Below are 23,782 nucleotides of genomic sequence, written 5' to 3'. Positions count from 1 at the left end.
TGGGTCACTGAAGACATGACAGAACACAAAGCAGAGGAAAGTAAACTTAGCCTCTTCTGCCTGCCTGCCCAGGGTGGGCCATTGCATCTCAACCCCTGCCTTTGGGCTGGGATTCACTCCCTGTTTTCCCAGATGGTTATGTTTTGAGGAGAACAACGCCATGGACTTCCCTGAATCTCCAGCTAACAGTGGGCTTTAGTGGAACTCTTGGTGAGGCAAGCCCTCCTAACACACCTCTTCTTACACATTTCTCACACATTGTTTATGCTTCCTGAGGTCTCTAACAAAGTGACCCACCTCCACCCAGGGCTCAGGAAGTAAGAGTAAACTGAAAAGAAGGCCGGCACTGAGCAGACCCCAGGCTTTCAGCCAGTCTGAGCCAGTTTCCATCTACAGGACAAAGAGGGAGCAGGGGCTGGAATCCATGGAGGAAAAGCCATCTGGACACATTTCATCATCATTCTGACATTCATCATTGTCAGAAACCCAAAGAATATAACATGCCCATCAGTTTGTAGTGATCAGTATTTCACAATTAATAGTTTCCTATCAGGTGGCAAAACTTAAATATATACACTTCTAATTACTGGTTATACGGCAATGAACCTGAGATCAAAAGAAGATTTTGCTTTTTAAAAATCAGAGTACATTTTATCGTTTGAAAATTCTATTTTTTTGCCAGGTGGTGGTGGTGCATGTCTTTAATACCAGCACTTGGGAAGCAGAGGTAGGTGGATCTCCATAAGTTTGAGGCAAGCCTGGTCTACAAAGCAAGTTACAGGACAGACAGGGCTACACAGAGAAACCCTGTCTCAAAAAAACCAAAAACAATAAAATAAAATTCTTGCTTTAAAGGGAGACTATTTAGCTTGTTGCAGAAAATTACTCAAAAATTAATGTTGAAGTCATGTAGAACACTCTATAAACTGTGTGTGTACATATATGCACACATATACGCACATGCAAATATGTATACACACATGTCTTCCCCCCCTTTCTGCTCTCAATTTCTCTCAAAGGCATGGTAAGCCTTCCATTTTGAATGATGAGCCTTCACAAAATGGACTGTCATCATAACTCAGATACGATATAGCTTTTCTGCAACCTCTCCTAAGTATTTAAAAGTGAAGCATTTATCCAACAGAAAACACTCTCCCGCAACCCCAAAGAGTCTGAAGTTAGTTACAACCCGATTGTGAGTGCCTCTGAGATGAGTAGGAGGAAGGCGGGCCAATGCTATCTGAGTAGCCAGAGCGGCCAGAAGAGTAAACACCCAGGATGTGATACAGTGAAACTAGAAAACCAGGATGCCCGGCTGTGATGAGAAAATCAGGGATCCATGAGGGGTTGATGCAGAGGCTCAGAGGAGAGCGAGGGAAACCCTGGGATGGGAATAAGAGGGAAGAGCAGGGAAGAACTACCCTGTTGGCATACTGTCCCCAAGAAGCCCATGGGGACAAATCAAACAGGATCCTGGCTTCAGTCTAGGCTTGACTCCAAAGCCCCCAGAACGTTGGTGCACTTAAAAGCGTCTACAAAGAAAAATGAGCTGTCATTTCTATCATTTTCAGAGACCCTGTTTATGATTTCTTGTTTGGTTGATTGCTTGTTTTTTTTTTGTTGTTGTTGTTGTTGTTCTTGTTCTTTTTTGTTTTTGTTTTTTTTTGTTTGTTTGTTTTTTGTTTTTTTTTTTGACACAGTCCTGCTATGTGGCCCAAACTAACCTCAATCTTACAATCCTCCTGCCTCAGTCTCTCACATGCTGGGATTACTATCATGTGTTACCACACCTAATTTAACTATATTTTCTTGAAAGAAGATGGGCTATACCGCAAAGCCGCTGCCCTCAACTCTGTTGCCTTGGTACCTCACCGCACCACATCCACAGGTTGGACCTGGCTGCCCTGCTCTCTGGCCCTGAGAGCAGCCTTGTCCCTTCCTTCTGTGTCTCCCCCAGGCCTTATCTTTTGCCTCCTGGAAATCCTAAATGCACAGTGACTACCTCCACGGTTGTATAATATAACCACAGTGAATACCATGGAAACATTTGTCCATCCTCAAGGTGGTATTGTTCCCTCTGCAGTGAAACACGCCAGGGGTCTCCATTTCCTGGGCATAGCAATAGGTCCTGGGAATTCTGGTGTGAACTGTTCAGATCCTAGCTAATGGATTGCTTCAGCAAAAGATGCACAGACTACAGCCCGCTTGACTTCATCAATAACAGATGGCCCAGGCAACCTAACAGGAGAGCAGGCTTAGGCAGAAGCCTGCCGGGTCTCTAGGCAAAAGCTGAAGAGACAGGGATGTCTGCTTTGTGCGCCACTTCAGCCTCCCCACTGAGTCAAAGCCTGCCCCTGACTTGGTGACAGATTGTACCACTCCCAACCCACCGTCTGGCTGTCTCCCTGCCACCACTGGGTCTTGGCTCCCTCTGAGTCACCCTGACCCCAGCTGCCACTCGCAGCAGGCTCTGTCAGCCACACCATCTCCTTGTTAAGTGACAGCTCTGCTGTCTTACTGTAGCCAGGCGGCACCCAATGTCCTTGAGTTTCACCTGCCTGCAGTTCATGCTGTACTGTCCCCACCTGCTACGGCTCTGTTTACCTTCAGTGGTCGGGTGTTCTCTACTGCAAGATCCCCACCAATTGGGAACCCCAATTCACTCTACGCTCTTTTCTCACAGCCATGAGGATAACCTCAGTGGATCTCTCGCCCTTTCCAAGTAGTTTCTCTCTTCTCTAGAATAGTAATCATGGCACCTACTTAGCTACCTACAAGATAGCCATGGAGAAGAAATTGGTCCTTGTTTGTGACAACTGTCAGCTTTGCAAAGAGAACAGCACCTATAGATTCTAAGATAATATTAGAATGTTATTCCCAAACTGGCCATGATAAAGCTGAGATGGAAGGAGTTTTGATAATCAAAGATTGTCTTCTACCTTCCGCCAAGAGTTCAACTGAGTCACTCACAGCTTACCCCAAAGGTCAACCCCCCCAGGAGGGACATTAAGGCCTCCCGCAATCATGATGGTTAAATTTACGCTCAAACTTGATTGACTTGGGGTTAGTAGTGTGGCTTACAGGGTAAAATCACTGGTAGCAAAACTATGATGACAGGAGCTCAGTCCCTGGGACCGACATGGTGGAAGGAAAGAACCTGTCTCTATAAGCTATCCTCTGATCTCCACACTTAACACTGTGGCACGTGTGTGCTCACACATACACAATCAGTAAGTGTAATAATTTTTTTTAAAAAAAACTTGCATTTGGCCAAGCATTGTTCTTCATGAGTCTTGCAACGTCTCTAGCTATTTTCTGTTTGAGCTGGCAGACTGGGTATAGGAGGCTGCATTTCCCCAGAGTGGTTAGCTTCCTCCAGACTGGACAAAGCAACCAGGCTGCCTCTCACTAAATAGAAAAGAATTCCTTCTGCCGGATTTTCTTTAAATCAAGACACAGGCTCTCTCCTGTGTTCACACTTGAAATGAAACAGCAGCCATTTCTGAGCCTCCAGCCTGCCCACCATTGACCTTCAGATGGGAACTAATCCAATGGCTCTGCAGCTCACTGGCTGCAAATCTTTGGGTGTCTCATCCTGCAGAACTGCAGCAACTCATCCTGCTAATAAATATGTTCAGACACACACACACACGGTATGTGGGGGTTCTCTACTTAAGATAGGCTGTGTCTCATAAGTTTATTGTAAGGTAAAAAGCAGTATGTTGAAAATACATTTAACACACCTAACCTGCTCCACAGTGTAGCTCAGCAACAGTGCCCTCACAACTGTAGCCGACTAGGAGCGATCTCAAGAGAGTATTCTACTGCATGCCACTAGCCCTGGAAAAGATTAAAATTCAGAATTCTAAGCACAGTTCTACTAAATGCATATGGCTTTTGCACCATTATAAAGTCAAACCATGGAAGCTGTGACCGTGTGGCGTTGAGTGTGTATGTGTGTGTGTGTGTGTGTGTGTGTGTGACCTGTAAGCATATACACACAGTGTTGGTTCTATTTCTCTAGAGAGCCATGACTAATACAGTGATTTTCCAGGGGTCCTCGTGAGGCACTGTGTGGGAATGGAAATGGTTATGGGGATTTTTCTTGGTTGTCAGGATGAATTGGGAGAGGAGGTACTAGTAACATTTAGTAGGCGAGGGCTGAAGATGCTTAAATGTTACCTAATATCCATGCCTGTCTCACCCAAAATGCCAGCAGGGCTCCATTAAAATGGCATGACTGGAGCCTCTGCCACCTTCTCCAAGTTCAGCCCTCCACTCTTGCCACGGCTCTACCAGAGCCACACTGCAATCTTGATCCTTTTTTTTTTTTCTCCTGGAGTACTTGCTGCCTGGGGTTTTGCATTTACTGCTTGGGAAAGTCTTTCCCATCCCTCTACCCCTAATGGTTAAGTTTGGCATTTGGTTTTTTCTTGGCGATCAGATCTCAGGTCCAATAGCATCACCTGACCAACTCACTTCAAAGTGGTCCTCCATCACAGAATCAACTCATCCATCCCCTTTTCCTTCTACAGAGCATCCAATTCTCCAGAAAAGGCGTGTTCTTTGCTTTCTTTTTCATTATTAGAATGTAAACCCCATGAAGACCAGCATCATGTTGTCATTTCTGTATTCCCAGAGGAAACCCCTTCGATTGTGCTTTAAACCTAAATCGAGGAGCTCTATACTGTGCCTGGTGCTGTTCTGGGCATCAAAAATGCAAAGCTGAATAATCCCCACCCCCACTTTGGGGGAGAGGAGAGCTCCAGGATGGCATTTATCAAAGCCATCTCAGGCCTGGCATTCCTGGAAAAGAGCAGTGGGCCTCTAAGGGGTGTTCTATGACAGGCCCTTCCTCTGTTCATAGCAGTGCTAGAGGTCGCTCCCCACCTCCAGCCTTCACAGCAGAAATAATTCTCCATCTGCTCCTATGTCACCAGTTCTTTCCTCTGAGACTGAATCCTGTCACCCTTGGACCCTGCTTGTTTCCAGAACTCGGACTGATACTGTGCTGGTGACCACAGCAGGCACCTATCTCCTGGCAGGACCCACCAGCCCAAGTCTGCCACGATTTTCATTCCAGAGCAATTGGGTTTGCTCTACCTCTCAGTCCAACTAAACAGAGCATGCTCTCCAGCTGGCTCTCTTTCTCTCCCTCCCTCCCTCCCTCCCTCCCTCCCTCCCTCCCTCCCTCCCTCCCTCCCTCGCTCCCTCCCTCCCTTCCTCCCCTACTGTAGTGAGAAGGAATGGGGCTGCATCCCGCCACCCGGTTAGCTTTACCCGGAAACTGTATTCTTTTAAACACTGCCTGGCCCATTAGTTCCAGCCTCTTATTGGCTAGCTCTTACATATTGATCTAACCCATTTCTAATATTCTGTGTAGCACCACGAGCTGGCTTACCAGGAAACCAGCTTAACCTGCATCTGTCTTGAGTGAGAGAATCATGGCGACTGCCATGACTCAGCTTCTTTCTCCCAGCATTCTGTTCTGTCTACTCTGCCTACCTAATTTTCTGTCCTATTAAAGGGCCAAGGCAGTTTCTTTATTTAACCAATGAAATCAACACAAAACAGAAGACTCCCACATCACCCTACCCCTCTCCGCAAGCGATGGTTCCAGTACCAGCCTGCCTTGTGCTCAGACTCTCTTAGCTTCGGATGGACTAACCAGCCTCACCCCAGGACTTGGCATAAGAAGAGTATTTCCAAAATGAACTGATGTTCAGCTTGATCCCAGACATCGTCTCCTAACTGGCTGTCCCAGTTTGCTTCTCTGTTGCTGTGAATAAAACACTAACCAGAAGCAACTTGGGGGAAAAGGTGCTTAAAAGTTACAGTTTATCATAGAGGAAAACCAAGGCAGGAACTCAAGATAGGAACCTGGAGGCAAGAGCCATAGAGGAATGCTGCTTACTAGCTGAGTTTCCATGGCTCAGTGGGCTTTCTTTTATGACTCAGGACCACATAGCCAAGGGTAGCACTGTCTATGGTGGACTAGACCCTCTCACATCAATCAAGACAACGTCCCACAGACATACCCGCAGGTCAATATGACAGAGTCAATTCCTCCGCTGAAATCCCTTCTTTCTGGGTGTCTCTAGTTCATGTGGAGTTAATAAAAACTAACCAGCACACTGGCTCTATGGTCATCCCAGACTCTGGTGCTCAGCAGCAAGTCTTTTATCTGATGGCACATCTGGAAACTGAGTTCTACAGCTGTCTGCAGAGCACAGTGAAACCACAGAAGCCTAAGAAGAAAATACACTCAGAAATGTCAGTGACAGGCCAACCAGTTCCACATGAAAGAACCCTTTTTGCTGTGGTATCTACTCCTTGCTTTTATTTTCTACTTTATCTTTCTTTTGTTTTATATCATCTTTCAGCACAGGGGTTGAGCTTAGTGTTGTGTAGATGTTAAGCACATTGTCTACCACTGGGTCGCATCGCTCGCCCTTGCCTTTAATTCTGACATCATCTCCAGAAACTGTTTGTTTAAAATGTGGATGCTATTATTAATAAGCAACTGTGTGGGGGGGGTAAAGTCTCAGTATTGCCACAGCAGTGTCTCATGTCACTAAGAGATCAGACATGGGAAGAAATGGGAGTATAGGGAAAAGGAAAGAGTATTGGAAGCAAAGGTTGTTGTTTTAGAGTTGCAAGGCACACCTATATGATATTCTTTCTGGAAGTGAACACCACAGGTGGGAAGGATCTCCAGATGTTAGTCCCGGCTGATTGCCTTCTTGGGAAGATGCATCCTTGCCCTGGCTCTCTCTGAGTGAGAGGACCACCATCATTCCTCCCCTTAGGGATGCTAATCTGATCATTAAACCCTGCAAAGTGAAAACTGTTGCTTTTGTCTTAGATTTGATGGCACACAGCTGAAATTATTCAAAGAGAATTCTCAAAATAAAAGGGGCAAAAGGCACAATGAGAAACAATAAACAGCCATCCTCAGTATCCATGGGGAACTGGCTGCAAGAATCCTGTGGTGCCAAAAATCACCCATGCTTGAGCCTTTTCTATAAAAAGGTATAAAAAGACATTTGGAGGTAACTACCCCAATGGTCTCTAAACCAACTACACACACACACTATAAAAGCAGTTGTTACACCACATTGTTTAGAGATCAATGACAAGAGGAAAAAGTACACGTTCAATACAGGAGAAACTCTGTAGCTATAGATAGTTGAATCTGCAGGTACAGATGTAGGGCTTGACTGTATAACCATCATCTACAGGTAGACATTTCTCTGCATACTGAATAATTTATAGGTTTCTACAAGATTGTCAAGGGCTTAGAGAGATGGTTCAGCAGTTAAGAGTACTTGTTCTTGCAGAAAATTCTGGGTCTACTCCCAGCACCCACATGGTAGCTCACAACTGTCTATAACAGCAGTTCCAAAGGAATTAATGCCTTATGCTGGCCTCTGTGGGCAGCAGGCACATAGATATAAAACTGAACAAAACACACATATACATAAAATATCTAAATACATCTAAATGTTTTAAAGTTGTCAAATTCCTATTGTTTTACTATGTTATGATGTAATTAACAGGTGCAAATCAGTATACCCTAACAATACAAGTAAGTTACACTGTAGATTATAGCTACATTTTCTGATACCATATGCTTTTATTTGCTTTACACATTTTCGTTTTTGTTCATTTTTACATGTATTTATTTTTATTTTGTGTGTATATATATGTGTGTGTACATGTGTATGTATATATATGTATGTAGGGATAATGTATGTGTGTAGACGTGTGTGTGTTTGTGAGTATGCACATGTGTGTGGAAGTCGGAAGACAATCAGCACAGTCAGTTCCCTCCTTCCATCATGCAGGATCTAGGAATCGAACTTGGGTTACATAACCAGGCTTACATAACCAGGTAACAAGCTCTTTTACTCACCGAGCCATTTCATCATCCCTAAAATGAAAGTTTTTAAAAGGAAAGATTAATAAAGAATACAAGGTATGTGGTCTAAAGAACTGAGTAGGGAGAGTAACCTAGAGCCCAGTCAGTTTGGTGAGCTAAACAGGACACACTATAGACTTGAGCACATCATAGACTTTGTGTGACCTGAGAAAGTGGGGGATGTGGCTGACATCTTGAAAGTTATGGCTGAGTTTACCAAGACATTTGACATGGTAAGGAGCGAGACTGAAGGATACAGCTTCCTTCAGTGCAACAAAGTATCTTTGATGCAAATATCAATGTTGCCATAGAAGGGGGCAGTGGGAATGAGAGTGATGGCTTTAGTTTTGAACACGCAGCATTGAATATGCAGCAGTTGCAAAGGACTATTGAATTTTCTCCAATGGCATCTCACTTGGTGTATTAACCACACTTAAGAGCAGGCCCCATGCTTAGCAGGAGATAGTGAACACAAAACAAACCAATGATATTTTTGTAGACTTTTTGTCTCATATTGCTTTGTTTGAACATTTTTTTTGTTTTATTGGTCTTTTGCTTGTATATATTATGGTTTCTGACTTTGTATTTTTATGATTTGTGTGTGTGTGTTTCTTGGGTTTCTTTCTTTGTTGTGTTTGTTTTGGGTTCTTGTTTTGTTTAATTCTGGTTTCTTTGGTTTTCTTTTTTGTTTCCCTGTTTGTTATCTAAAAAAGAGAAAGAGATGAAGAAAGGAAGAAAAGAAGGAAGGAAGAAAGAAAGAAAAAAAGGTATGGAGTTGGGTAGGTGGGGAGGGGAGGATCTGGGCAGAGCTGGGAGAGGAAACTGATCAAAATATATTGCATGAAAAAAAAAAAAGATGAGCCGGGCGGTGGTGGCGCACGCCTTTAATCCCAGCACTCGGGAGGCAGAGGCAGGCGGATCTCTGTGAGTTCGAGACCAGCCTGGTCTACAGAGCTAGTTCCAGGACAGGCTCCAAAACCACAGAGAAACCCTGTCTCGAAAAACCAAAAAAAAAAAAAAAAAAAAAAAAAAAAAAAAAAAAAAAAAAAGATGATAGCAGGGCAGTTAAAGAACCTGCCATAAAATAAACATAAAGAAAATAAAAAACATAGCATCAAGAACCTACAGTGGTGGTGCAACCTTAATCCCAGCACTTAGGAAGCAGAGGCAGGTGGATCTCTGTGAGTTCAAGGCCACCTTGGTCTACAGAGCTAGTTCCAGGACAACCAGGGCTACAAAAAGAAACCCTGTCTAGAAAAAAAAAAAAAAAAAAAAAAAACAATAATAGTAGTAATAAAATAAAAACTTGCCATAAACATGGAAGTCTCCAGTTAAGCATCTTGAAAAGTCTAGGTTTTACTTCAACTATGAGCTAGCATGGAACCAATCAGAGCTTTAGTATTATGGATGCTGGCACCATTCATGACTTCCAGGTCAGAAACAAGAGCAGTGGCCAAAAATCAATGTTTCTTAAAGCCTAGTACCTATGAGAGAATGGGAAAAGGCCAGGTGTCACTGACTGGGAGGAACAGGAAATACAGATTCTTAAATGGAATGGGTGATCAGCTTACCTGACGTTGGCCCAGGAGAGACGCTGTTATTATTATTATGTTGGACCAGAACAAATTTGTCCTTACTCTGGAGGGAGATCTTATCCAAACATCCTAGATAAGATAGTGTGGGGAGTGAGAGCTCATGTCTCTGCTCCAAGACTCCTGGAGGATAAGTTCACAACACCAGTCTGGCTCTTTAAGAAGAGGGCTCAGCAGGCAAAAGTGATGTCAGCACACACACTTCCATGGTGGAAGAAATTAACTTCCAAAAGTTGTCCTCTGACCTTCGTACGCAATGCTTTGCTAGATGCACTGCCTGCAGTCACACACATGCAATAATAATAAATAAAATAAAGTTTAAAAGAGGAAAGTAGAGCGGAGACTAGAGCTTAGTGGTAGGTGCTTGTGCAATATGTACAAGGCCCTGGGTTTAATCCCCAGCTCTAAAGGTAGAGGATGGGGAGGCAAGGGGAAGGAGGAGAAAGAGGAAGAGAGGAGAAAAGAAACAGTGATTTAATCTGGGCATCATAGTGAGGATGATGGGACTCAACCATGGAAATCAGTTTATATTCCTTAGAAGTCTCTATTGGTCAGGATCTTTTGAAGACAAGTAACCTTTTGAAATGTTGCTTGTTTTGTTTTGTTTGAAGCAGGATCTCGTGTAGCCCAGGCTGGCCTTAGATGTGATATATATATATTTGACCTCCTAATTTCCATCCCTAGAGAATTACAGGCATGTGCCACAACACCCAATTTTATGCAAGATGGAGCATCTACCAACTGAGCTAGATCTCCAGTCCCTGAAATAAGAGTGTGATAAAAGGGGACCACAGAGTAGGCAGAAGAGTGTCACAGCCTGAGGCCAGCACTACCTTTGGTTGAACATTAAAGGTTACAGGTCTAGCGCAGATGTGTCTCCTTGGAATGTCCTTTGGGACACAGTGACTTTACCTTGTAAATCCCTCTAAAAAAAAAAATCATAAGGATTGTCTCCTGACGGCCCTTACCAGCCAGCCTGCCATTGCTCTAACAAACACCTGAGAACAACGTATACCAAGAATGGTTTGGCTTTCAGCCTGTGGTGAGACAACAGGTCATGCTAGAAAAGTATGGACAGGCAGCCTTTCACCTCCGAGCCAGAATGCAAAAGAGGGAAGCAACTTGAGTCCCAACATCCCCTTTGAAGGCTGCCTCCAGTGACATGCAACTTCTCATTAGGTCCGGTCTCTTAAAGATCTCACCTCCAAGTGGTGCTGTGGGCTAGGACAAGTCCATTTCCACGTGAGACTTTGAAGACACTTGTGCAGACTGTTGCTCTTTCCTGTGAAATAACGGCCTCTGAGGGAAGAAACAGAAAATACTACAGACACACCAAGTTCTTTAAATGTATGCCAGCTGAAACCCGCTTACATTTCCAGTCCCCCGAGATGTGTCACCAGCCTCTGAAGGTTCCCTGGAGTCTGGTGACTTCCTCATCTGCCTCCCTTGGTACTTCTAAAGTAAAGCAGCCTCCTTTCCCTCCTTCAGTGTGCAGAGCACTGGCCTCATCCAAGGGCTATGTCTTGCTCACTCCCTTTGCAATCATCCTCCGCCCCGTTCCACCTAGCTTATTCGTTCATTTTATTTGGAAATGAATGAAATCTATGCCCTGGCAATGCTGAATCATGCATGGGCAGCCCGTATATGGCGGTTCTGTTGAATTTGTCCATACTGGGTTTCATGGTCTAATTTGATGAGGACGACTGACCAGGTATTTTCCTCAAGAGGGCCCAAGGTCTCATTACAGATGGTTGTGAGCCACCATGTGGTTGCTGGGAATTGAACTCAGGACCTTTGAAAGAGTAGGCAGTACTCTTAACCACTGAGCCATCTGTCCAGCCCCCATTTCTTTCTGATCTCTACTAAAATACATTCTAAAAGTTCAGGAAGCCCTTAAGAGAAGCCACCTTAAATGCAAGCATGCTCTCACACACAAACCCTCATCCCACCCATTTTCTTCATCTCTACTTGACAGTTCAGTTATCTATATATTATCCATCTTTCCCACAGGCAGTGAAACTCCATGGGGGTAGAACTTTTTCCACTGTCCCTTGCTTGTGTATTAAGTTACTAAATGAATGAGCAGATGAGCATGTAAACCGGGAGGGAGGAGAAAGAGGATGTAAAGGAGTCAAGGGGGTTCTTCTAACCCATCTTCTTCCTGTCCTCCTTCCTCGTCCCTGTGATCTCCCAGATGTTGACTCAGTGCAGTTTTGCAGGACTTGGGTCTGCTAAACATTGCAGAGCCCTTCTGGGTAGGCAGAGGAAGATATCAGATGGAGGTTTATCATGAGGAACAAAGTTGGGAAATATTCTCCAGGCTCCTAGCTCCAGAAGCCAGCGTTCCTCAGATGGGGAACCATAGCAGTGAATGATACTTCATTCTGTTTCCTGTTTCCTCCTGGGCCATTCAGCATAACTGTCCCTCTGCCTCACAACATCTTCTTTCTATTTGCCCCATTGTGTGCCACTAGGAAAGAGAAGTCTCCTGGTTTGTGTAAAAGCAGAGAGTTCCCAGTTGGCATTGTCTGTGTGTTGTGTTTAAAACACGCAACCTGTGGGAGGCTTCAAGTCAGCACCTCAGGAGGCTACTAAAAAACAAACAACAACAAAACAGTGAGCCAGGGCTGGCTTCCACACCCAAGATCCATTACCGTCTACGCAGCTCGGAATTCGTGCCTCCGTCTACGCAGCAGCCATGCCGCCGTACACCATTGTCTACTTCCCAGTTTGAGGGCGCTGTGAGGCCATGCGCATACTACTGGCTGACCAGGACCAGAGCTGGAAGGAGGAGGTGGTGTCCAAGGAGACTTGGATGAAAGGCTTGCTCAAGTCCACCTGTCTGTATGGGCAGCTCCCCTAGTTTCAGGATGGAGACCTTACCCTGTACCAATCTAATGCCATCTTGAGGCACCTGGGCTGATCCCTTGGGCTTTATGGAAAAGATCAGAAGGAGGCTGCCCTGGTGGATATGGTGAATGACGGGGTGGAAGACCTTCGCCTGAAATACATGACCCTCATCTACACCAAATATGAGGAAGGGAAGGATGACTACGTGAAGGCCCTGCCTGGACACCTGAAACCTTTTGAGACCCTGCTGTCCCAGAAACAAGGAGACAAAGCCTTCATCGTGGGTGACCAGATCTCCTTCGCCGATTACAACTTGCTAGATCTGCTGCTGATCCACCAGGTCCTGGCCCCTGGCTGCCTGGATAACTTCCCCCTGCTCAGTGCCTATGTGGCACGCCTCAGTGCCCGGCCCAAGATCAAGGCCTACCTGTCCTCCCCTGACCATGTGAACCGTCCCATCAATGGCAACGGCAAGCAGTAATGTACGGAGAGACCGGAGCTGCCTGTCCTCCACTCCCCAGCACTAATAAAGTTTGTAAGACAGAAAAAAAAAAAAAAACAGTGAGCCAGGCCGTGGTGGTGCACACCTTTAATCCTATCACCCAAGAGACAGAGATAGGTGCATCTTTGTGAGTTAGAGGCCAACCTGTTCTACAGAGTGAGTTGTTCCAGGACAGCCAGGGCTACACAGTGAAAGCCTGTCTCACAAATGATAGATAGATAGATAGATAGATAGATAGATAGATAGATAGATAGATAGATAGATAGATAGACAAAATTTTTGAAGAGTGGCCTCAGATAGAAAAGCCACTTATATCTAGATGTTTACATATACTATAAATGAATGAGTTATAACATGATGGCCAGTCTTCAGTCAAGTTCAAGTTTCTACTCTGGAACTCCAAGAGAAGTACCTCTGAGGTAAAGCCAAGTCATCTGCCTGCACCCTTCTTGTGACCTGTCTCCAGCTGAAATAAGTCCTAACAAGAGACTTCAAACAATGTCTCAGACAATTTCAGAGCCCTTGGGAGCTCTGAAAAATGTATAATTAGAGGTTTTCTCAGAACATTTGCTGCTGACTGGGATCTCTAAATGCCAGATTAAAACCTCTTTTCAAAGGTCGAGTCTGCTGTTATGTTGCCAGCACCTGAGGAAGGGACCAAGAATGGTGACAGCAGCAACAGATGGGCCACCTGATGAGCAGATGGGGAAGCCCAAGTCCCTGGTGCACAACACTAAGGGAGATGGCAAGGCTCTGCAGACCCGTGGTCAAAGTCTGAAGAGCAGAGATTGTAGACACCAGCCTTGGGGATGGGAGATCAAGAAAGCCACCTAGTCTCTCCCTCGAGACTGCCCTGGTGGAGATGTCTCCAAAGTGTCAAAAGACTTTATGGTCTTTGGGAAAAATACAAGAAGACCCCTTTCCATTGTCAGCTCGGCCATCAACTCACTGTCTTCACTAACTGTTGTCAGAGGTTGCTTGTTTCTTTCCTGACCACCCAGAACTGAAATAAGCATGCAGAAACTATATTAATCTAAATACTCCTTGGCCTATTAGCTTATGATTATTTTTTAACTAGATCTTATATCTTAGATTAATCTGTGTATTGCTACATGGTTGTGGCCTATGGATAAAGTTCTGTCCAGCTTCCAGTTTCTGTCTCCTGCAACAGCTAAATGGCTTCTCTCACTCTGCATACTTTCTCCTCCTCTATCTGCTTGGAATTCCCTCCTTGCCCTATTCTGCTCTGCTATAGGCTCAAAGTTACTTCTTTATTAACCAATGATATTCACAGCATACAGAGGGGACTTCCACATCACATCCCCTTTTCTGTTTAAATAAAAAGGAAGGATTTTAACTTTAACATAGTAGAATTACATCTAAAAAACAGTTATTAAGTAAGATTTACAGTTGCAATATTTATACCTATTTTATTTTTATTATAACTAAGGAAAACTATAATTATAACTGTTTTGTAACTCCATAAAAACTCTAGAAGGATATAATATTACCTAAGTAAACAGTAAGTGCATTATAAGCAACTTGTAAAACTCTAGAACTGACAAAGACATCTTGCTGCCTGGACAGTCACCCAGTTTTGTTTTGTCACATTGGGGCACCCATCTTCAGCTTACAGGCCCATAGTATTGAGAAGACTTTTCCATGAAGCAAGAAATTTTAAAGACAGTTTCACCTATATTGGTAGTTTGTCAGTCACTTTTTTGTGCATTCTGTAGAATGTCTGGCAGATTCTTTTCTGAAGCAGGAACTGAAGGATCATCTCACCTTTAGGCAAGTTTAGCAGTCATTTTTTGTGGGTCCTGTATGTCCAGTTCATATAGCACAACATTAAGTAGTCCAGGCAAGAACAGTTTCTTGCCCAAATGGCTAACAAACTTCATAAGGAGCTTCTTTGATGCCCATCATCCTCTTGAAGTAGATTGGTGCTGCCAGGATCAGGCGTGTCTCATTGTCATTAAAAGTTCTAAGTTCTTAAAACATTTTAAATGCCATGTTTTGTTAGTCTTTGAAAGGTTTGAAGAACACCTATCCATCTGAAATATATCTCTGTATATCTAGAAAACCCAATTACTATGACTACAAACTTGACTATTATAGATGACTATCTATTAACCTGTATTTCTTTTTTTTTAATTTAATTAATTTATTTATTTATTAAAGAATTCTGCCTCCTCCCCACCCCCACCTCCCATTTCCCTCCCCCAATCAAGTCCCCCTCCCTCGTCAGCCCTAAGAGTAATCAGGGTTCCCTGCCCTGTGGGAAGTCCAAAGACCATCCACCTCCATCCCGGTCTAGTAGGAGGAGTATCCAAACTGCCTAGGCTCCCACAAAGCCAGTATGTGCAGTAGGATCAAAAACCCATTGCCATTGTTCTTGAGTTCTCAGTAGTCCTCATTTATGTTCAGCAAGTCCAGTTTTATCCCATGCTTGTTCTGACCCAGGCCAGCTGGACTTGGTGAGTTCCCGATAGAACATCCCCATTGTCTCAGTGTGTGGGTGTCCCCCTCGCAGTCCTGAGTTCCTTGCTCGTGCTCTCTCTCCTTCTGCTCCTGATTTAGACCTTGAGATTTCAGTCCGGTGCTCCAATGTGGGTCTCTGTCTCAGTCTCCTTTCATCACCCGATGAAGGTTACTGTTCAGGAGGATGCCTAATATGTTTTTCTTTGGGTTCACCTTCTTATTTAGCTTCTCTAGGATCACGAATTCTAGGCTCAATGACCTTTATTTATGGCTAGAAACCAAATATGAGTGAGTACATCACCTGATTTTCGACAAAGGAGCTAAAAGTATACAATGGAAAAAAGAGAGCATCTTCAACAAATTGTGCTGGCAAAACTGGATGTCAATCTGTAGAAGAATGAAAATAGATCCGTATCTATCACCATGCACAAAACTCAAGTCCAAATGGATTAAAGACCTCAATATCAGTCCGAACACACTGAACCTGATAGAAGAGAAAGTGGGAAGTACTTTACAACACATGGGCACAGGAGACCACTTCCTACGTATAACCCCAGCAGCACAGACATTAAGGGCATCATTGAATAACCTGTATTTCTTAATTATACATTCCATTTTTAAATGAGCTGAACAAACACAATATCTAATCAAGAGCAGAAACATACATATAACAAAATTGACCTTAAATTTGTGTCAATATACCAAAATATATACCAATGCAAAGTATTCATCTCTATAGCATAGCCCCCTTTAAATGTTAAAAAAAAAACTTTTATAAACAATATTTGGGAATTTGGGTGTAGTTGTCTCCAAACTGATTCCTGCTTCTTTCATGTGAAGTTATTTGGGGATTTACTGAGACCTTTCAGAGGGTCTTGGTCCATCAAACCACATTAGTCTGGAACGAATCCATAGGTTCTCATCCTCTGTGGAAAAGAAACAAAATATGGCAGAGGCAGTTCACCGCTGGCTCTGGGACTCCTGGATGGGAGCCATACTCACCACCTCAACTTTGGGTAGCACCATGCAGCATACAAACCCTTTTTATCTGAGTAAGAGCTAAATCTGCCATGCAGCACAGTGTGCAGCCTGGAAATGTCTCTATGTACGGTGGTGGGAATCCGCCATGCTTTCCTGCCTGTGCACTCCTAACAGACCTGATCCTGTCACCTGCCCAGGCCATATGAGCACTGAGCTGTAGATATGGTCTCAACTACTTTCCTCCTGACCCTGAGTGGGTACACAAGCACCTGTACCTGAAGTGGGTGGCAGGCACCAACCCCAAATGTATAGGCACCATTCTATTGTCAGAGGTTGCTTGTTTGTTTTCCAGCCACCCAGACCTGAAGTAAGCACACAGAAACTGAATTAATTAAAACACTGCTTGGCCTATTAGCTTATGCATATTTTTTAGCTGGCTCTTATATCTTAAATTAACCCATTTCTATTAATCTGTGTATTGCCACATGATTGTGGCCTACCGGTAAGATTCTGTCCAGCATCTGTCGCCTGTCTCCTGCAGTGGCTACATGGCTTCTCTCTGACTCCTCATACTCTCTCTTCCTCTATCTGCTTGGAATTCTTGCCTTGCTCTATTCTGCACTGCAATAGGCCCAAAGCAGCTTCTTTATTAACCAATGGCATTTACAGCATACAGAAAGGAATCCTATATCAACCAACCACATTACCTTGAAGGCCACTGAGAGAAACCTGGGAAACACCTGCTGCTACATGGTAGGTGGAGGCTTCCTTCCTCCCACAAAGGAAAAGAAAGTGGTAGCAAGTCCCCCATGCAGTAGGTAACAGGGAAAAGATGCAGATATTGTTTACTTACCCAAATATAAAAGCTGGCAGTGGCTACCTGTTCCCTGGTCCAGCTAGAAGTTCTTGGCAGTCTTTCAAACCAAGAATATTCTAGAGTTTGGGGGCATCAGACCTGTCCATATGATACAGCATGGTGAGAAGTTATGCTGGTAGACTGTGAAATTGTGTGGAAGGGGTGAGGGTGCCACAGGAACACAGACGAGAGATGAGATATCGCAATGCCCTTCATGCTTCTTCTGGTTCAGAAGCCTGGAAGATCATGAAGTCTTCATGAACAAGTGATCTGCCGGAGGGGACCCACCTATGATACCACCACATGGTTCTTCTTTATCACTAAGGCTCCTCCTTTTCCTTCTATTTTTGAAACAGGATCTTTTGTGTCCTAGGTTGATCTAAAATATAATAGGTATCCAGGATGATCTTGAACTTCTGATTCTCCTACCCATACTCTTAAGTGCTAGAATTATAAATATTCACCTGGTTTACTTAGTAATTGGGGATTGATCTGGGGGCTTTGGGCAGGCTAGGCAAGCATCCTACCAACTGAGATACATCTCCATCCCCTTACATGCGTTCCTCTAAGATGATAGATCACATTGGTTTCCAAGGAGCAAGGGTTCTCTGGACTCTGGACTAGCAGTGCTCAATCAAGGACTAAACCCACTGGGATGGTTTCTGAATCTCCCCCAGCATGTGTGCGCTTGGCAACAAGGCAGACAACCTTGTTTGGACCAGCTTCTGGTCCCAAATCCCGCCCCCCTGCCAAAAAAAGTCTCTAGCTGTGCCTCCTGTCTCTGTCCTCCCATTGACAAGACCACTCTACCCTGATGTAGAAAGAAGTGGAACATAGGAAGGTATGCTGTGACGGGGCTAGCAAGGGCTAGCGTTTCTAGAAGTTGAGGTATGTTAAGGAACAAAGGCAGAATTCAGATGTAGAGGAAAATCAGACACAGCCCTTTAGCCATTTCATTAATGAAATACCACCCACTTTTTAACAGAACTGGGCCCTACCTCCGAAGTTCTACCCCCTCTGGGCTCTGTATGCTCCTATCTCCCTCACTGTACTTCTGAAGGAAATGACATCCTCATGACAGCTTTGACAGAAAAACATTTAATTTAGACACAAAAATAAGACAGACACCCCTTCCTAGGTTTGCCATCCTTCGTGCCTCTGCGGGCAACATCAACCCGGTGGAGGACTCTTCCCCTCCAGCTGGTGGCTCTGAGCCAGGGGCAGAGGCAACTGCTGGGTCAGAAACGGAACCTGAGAAATCACATTGTTTCCTGCTTTGAGAGCCTCCTGAGCTTTGCTAAGTGCTCATCTGTGAATCTTCTGTTCTGATCCTCCCATCAACCTGGTGAGTTCCTAGGAGCCTGATTCGTTCAAGGTCACAGCAGAACTACACTTCTCTCTGCTGGCTCTTCCCTCTGGCCTATTCCATTTCACTCATGAAAATACTATCATCATACGGGGGCTGTCAGGCTTTGGATCATCTGGGCAGATGAGGAAAGTGCCACACGTGTTCAGATAAACACCAAACTGCAGGTACCAAGGACCTGGTATGTGGCCCAGATGTCCTCACCTCCAGGGCCCTCACTTTAGACTTCTAAACCCAGCCTGAAGCTGGAAGAAATACCTTTCAAGACAGACTTTACCTGCGGAGCTGTCGACATGAGCTCAGCAGGTCTCTAAATATCTTCGCTCCTTCCGACAGATACTAAAATATAATGGAGGAGGTGTCAGCTCTTTTAAAACTGCGTTTTCTATACTATTCCCACGTAAGGAAATTCTCAGCAGCCATATGAGAAGGGTAGGTAAACCCAGTGTTGAGACAGAAATGACACCCTGTCTCCAAGACACTCAAGGTGGGGACGGGGGAGACAAGCGATAGGAATGTGGGTTCCCCTCAAAATTCTGCAACCGTGAAGCATGTGTGACAGTTTTTGTTTTGAACACAAAGCTCAGTTCTTGACGGAGAGTGTTAAGAATGGTCCATACAAGCAGAGACCTGTGATTTTTCTTCCTCCTTCCTCTCACCAGCTATAGGACAGCGATACTGAACTTCATACCTCAGCTTCGGCATTGCAGAAACAGGAATCAGTAAGAGTGTGTACCCAGAATCTCACACAGATTAGATGTGTAGAAACAAGACAGCCTTTTACAAAGTCAGGCTCTAGGAAATGCCCTATAAATCTTGGCTATTGTTACTTCTGTGCTCAGGGAGCGTGAAGAAAGAATTCTCAGATGGACCTTAGCCACGTCACCCTGTCTGATTGTTAAGCAAAAGAAATGTCTAAAGCCTTGAGAGAGAGGCTACTGATCTCTGTTTATGGATGAGGTGCTGGAATGACCAGGGTTGGATCCGGGTACTGCTAGAGAGGCAAAGATGAGGATATTGAGAGCCCAAGTGGTCACTTGGAAGTCACTCACCATGATGAAATCTCTGATGGCTTCTGCCTGCTCTGAAGTGGAAACCCAATGCTTGGGTGACTGCACCAAGTATCATCTGCTTTGCCTGGCTCTTTTAGAACCTATTTTGTGTTGCAGCTCTTTCTTTGCTCATGCCTTCGCTGGTCATCTATTTTTCCCCAGAGCTCCCCTCCCTGCTGTTCACTGTCTGGTACATTGATTGAAGCCCATGCAGATTAGGAAAATTCACTTTGATGAAGCCAGCACTCAGCCTAGACAACCAGTACAGATATTGTATTAACTTCTCTTGCAAAGACCTGAATAAACCCTTATTTATTACAGATAGGATGCTAGTGAAAGACCAAAGGAGTGACTTACCAGGCCAGCAAAATGGCTCAGAGGGGGAAAGGCACTTAGAGCCAAACCTTATGACCTGAGTTTCATCTTCAGGATTCACATGGTAGAAGGTAAGAATCCATACCCACAAACTGTCCTCTGATCTCCTCAGGCTACAACCACAATACACACACACAAAAAAAAATTAAAATTATAATGAACCCCCCCATGTCTATCTTGGGAAGCTAGTGTGTTTAATTAGAATACCTTACTAAAGCATGTATGATACTTACAGGCACGTATACAATTTAGAGTCAGCCACGCCAGCAGGAGTACATAGCACAGCAACACACCATGGTGGGAGAACATGTTCTCTTGCAGTGACAGCCACATAGACATCCTCACAGACAATGTGAGCCTCACACGCAGCCTCGTGAGCTGCTCAGAAGCTGCCTCTGGGCCCTTTATGGGCTCTCTTATTCACCTCATGAGACGACTGTTTTCCTCAAGAGAGAACATTTGTGGGCCCAATCTCACAAGTCTCTCGTGTGGAAATTACAACTGTTCTGATTTCAAGACCATAATGACCATGTGGGACTCAGAGGACAGACAGCATTCCACAGCCTCGAGCTGACCTTTAGAAAGCCATGTGTCTTTGACCACACATTCGCCCAGGCATGGTGAGTAAGCTTCTCCATTCTATACCAGATATAAGCAATAAATCAACTTCAAAAGATAAAAGGTTCCCTTGGCTCACGGTTTTGGAGATTTTGGTTCATGTGTGGTTGGCCCTGTTGCACACCATGGTACATCATGTTGGGAGCCCATGACGGAGGAAGACTCTTCACCCCACACCTAAGTGTTAGAGAAGAAGAAAGGTTTGTCCAAACCATGTAAGAGTATTTTGCCACCTGCCCAACTCATCCCACTAAGTACCATATTTAAAAATCTTCACTGTGATTGTCCCAAAGCAACAAACACATGTGCATTTAGGGGACAACTAAGATCCAGACTATAGCACACAGGTTCACAGTGATAACCTACCAGGAGACAAGGTTTTTGTATATTTTTCCTCCCATTGCCCTCATTCTATCCTGCTAGCATTCATAATCTGTCAATATCTGCCACTTCATTTAGACCCAGTGAGAATAGGAACTGTAGTGACATGATGCTCGTTGGTACATAATAGATACAAAACCATTATAAATTCTGTGACTAACTGGATGAATGAATGGATAAATGAATGAATGAATGAATGAATGAATGAATGAATGAATAAAAAGCAGTATGGCTAAATTGACTAGGATCCCTGTTTAGAATCTGAGAGAACTATTGATCAAAGGCAAGAATATCTCTGAAGATATCCACAAGAGTTGTAGATACTGCCGGGTGGTGGTGGCGCACGCCTTTAATCCCAGCACTCGGGAGGCAGAGGCAGGCGGATCTCTGGGAGTTCGAGGCCAGCCTGGTCTACAAGAGCTAGTTCCGGGATGGGCACCAAAGGTACAGAGAAACCCTGTCTCGAAAAACCAAAAAAAAAAAAAAAAAAAAAAAAAAAAAAAGAGTGTTACCACCTCAATGTAAAAGATAAAGATGTGCAATCATGAGGTCCCTGGCAATTGTCCTGACACACATCAGTATAGGACACATTTTGTGAAATTAATGAATGCTTCTGGTTGATACAATCTCAACACAGTCTCACTGCTGTATTTAGGATGCAGTCCCACCTCTTTTATCAAATATTAACTGGTAAAAAATATTGTCTGGAAATTGCCAGAAAGCTCCTTAGGAAATGTAGCACGTACATAGACCAGAACTTGAGCATTCAAATATCAGAATACTGGGTATCTTATTTTCTTTTCCTGTTGTTGTGATAAGAGTCCTGGGAAAAGCAATGTCAGGGAGAAAGGGTTTGTTCTGATTGACAGTTGAAGGGTACGGTCCACCATGGCAAGGAACTCAAACCAGAAGGAGAATGAAGCAGCTGGTTACATCACACACACAGTCAGGAAGCAGAAAGAGTTGGATGCATGCTACTGTTCAGCTCTCCTTCTCTAATACACAGTCCAGGGTCCCAGCCAAGGGAATGGTGTCACCCACAGTGGATGAGTCCTCCCACTCCAATCAACCAAGATTGTCTTCCACAGACATGCCTGGAGGCCTGTCACCTGGGTGATTCTAGATTTTGTCATGCTGACAATCAACACTAACCTTGACACTGAGTTAGGAGAGCTTGTTGTCACCCTCTCTTCACAAATAGTAGTGATATGAAGCACACCATAGGTACCAAACAAAAACCACCACTCAGACCCAGTGTCCACCCTCTATAGTAACTTGCTTTGGAGAGGTGTCAGGTTATTCCTCTATAAATACAGATCACCGAAACACCCACCTCTAAAGGGAATTGTGAGAATTTAGCTACATATTACCTGGCACACAATAAACATCTATTATTATAGTCACTTAACCAGAAGGTATCATTTCAGGAGGAAGCTGTTTAAAACTCTGAGAACATTTTCTAGGGGAATGTTCCTGACATCGTTCTATATACAGAAAAGTCAAGGAGTATTTTGAACAATGATGTTTTAATAAGAGTATTCTCCACCAAGCTCCAGTTCTGCCACAGTCAACTCTCCAGGGTGAGGTAGATTCTGATTGAAATTAGAAAAAAAAAATTTGGCAACAAGAATGTATATTGCAAAACAAAATGTGTTGCTTTTAAAGTGATTTTGGAGCCTCAGTAATTAGTCTAGCAAGTTCCAAAGATACATTCTGTAGTCATCACTCAGTATTTGTTTCCTTTGCTAATCTGCCTTTGAAAAAACTCAACTGGTGGAAAAACATGTCCCGAAGCTGCCATGAACTGAAGGGCCCCCCAAGGCCTCCGCTGGCTCTGTGTTGTAAGGAACTTCCCATGGATCCCACGTTCTTTCTTCCTGCCAGGCTGCTCCTGGGTCACTTCACAGCTCTGATGGCTGCTGAAACGAGACAGATGCTGCTATACAAAATAACTCAAGAACATACCAGAGCCTGTTGCTTCCAGCACTTGGAAAATCTGACATTCAAATATGCAAATATTTTATGGCATGCAGAGAGAAAAAAGAGAGAAAGAGCTGGGAAGTCACATTTGAAAAGAAACATACCAGAGATGTAAGCAAACTGGAATTTACACTTCTGGATTATACTCACACTCGTGCTATTATTGAAGGAGCGCATGAAATGGGCCGTGCTTTATCACAGAGGTCTCTTCCAGGATCGTCACCTAGTTGCCAGCACCTACCCGCAGGAGGACAGAGCTGTGTCTGCAGGTGTGAAGCTAACGCTCTGCCTCACCCAAGCACCTGCTAACACAAAGGGCAGTGAAAGGATGCAGCAGAGAAGCTGGTGAAGTCTTGTTATCCTATTTCCCACTGCACAGTGTGTGTGTGTGCCCGTGTGTGTGTACATGTGAGTGTGTGTGCATGAGCATGTGTGTGTGCATGTGCGTGTATGTGTGCATGTGTGTGCATGCATGCGTGTGTGTGTGTACACATGCGCGCATGTGTGCATGTGTTTTCCAACTACCTTGGTTAAAATCTTCCCAAGTAATCTGAAGCTGTGAAGGAATAAACAAAACCCTCTTTTCTCAGGTGGGGATGTATACCTAGTCCCAAGCTAGTCTGGGTCAGATCATTAATAGCTGAGTTGAATTATAGCTTCACCATTTACTAGTTTTGCAAACTGGGGCAGTTGAGATTTAAATGTCTTGGATAACATGAGTTCTGACACCAAGACTTGCTATTAAATAAATAAATAAAATGCAAAGATGTTGGTTTGACATAAGGGAAACCCTGGTTTTATTCTTTCTTTTCATAATTCCCTTTCCT

The 23,782-nt window shown here is 44.2% G+C and overlaps 1 pseudogene; it reads left to right on the top strand.

The window, feature by feature from the left end:
• The first annotated feature begins 12,139 nt into the window (after positions 1-12,139).
• LOC130873721 (glutathione S-transferase P-like) lies at positions 12,140-12,844 on the top strand (annotated as a pseudogene).
• The last annotated feature ends 10,938 nt before the right edge of the window (positions 12,845-23,782 follow it).

The sequence above is a fragment of the Chionomys nivalis genome, chromosome 4 (genome assembly GCF_950005125.1).
Source record: "Chionomys nivalis chromosome 4, mChiNiv1.1, whole genome shotgun sequence".
NCBI lineage: Eukaryota > Metazoa > Chordata > Mammalia > Rodentia > Cricetidae > Chionomys > Chionomys nivalis.
Note: the sequence above shows the minus strand (reverse complement) of the source record. Positions and strands in the feature narration are given on the sequence as shown.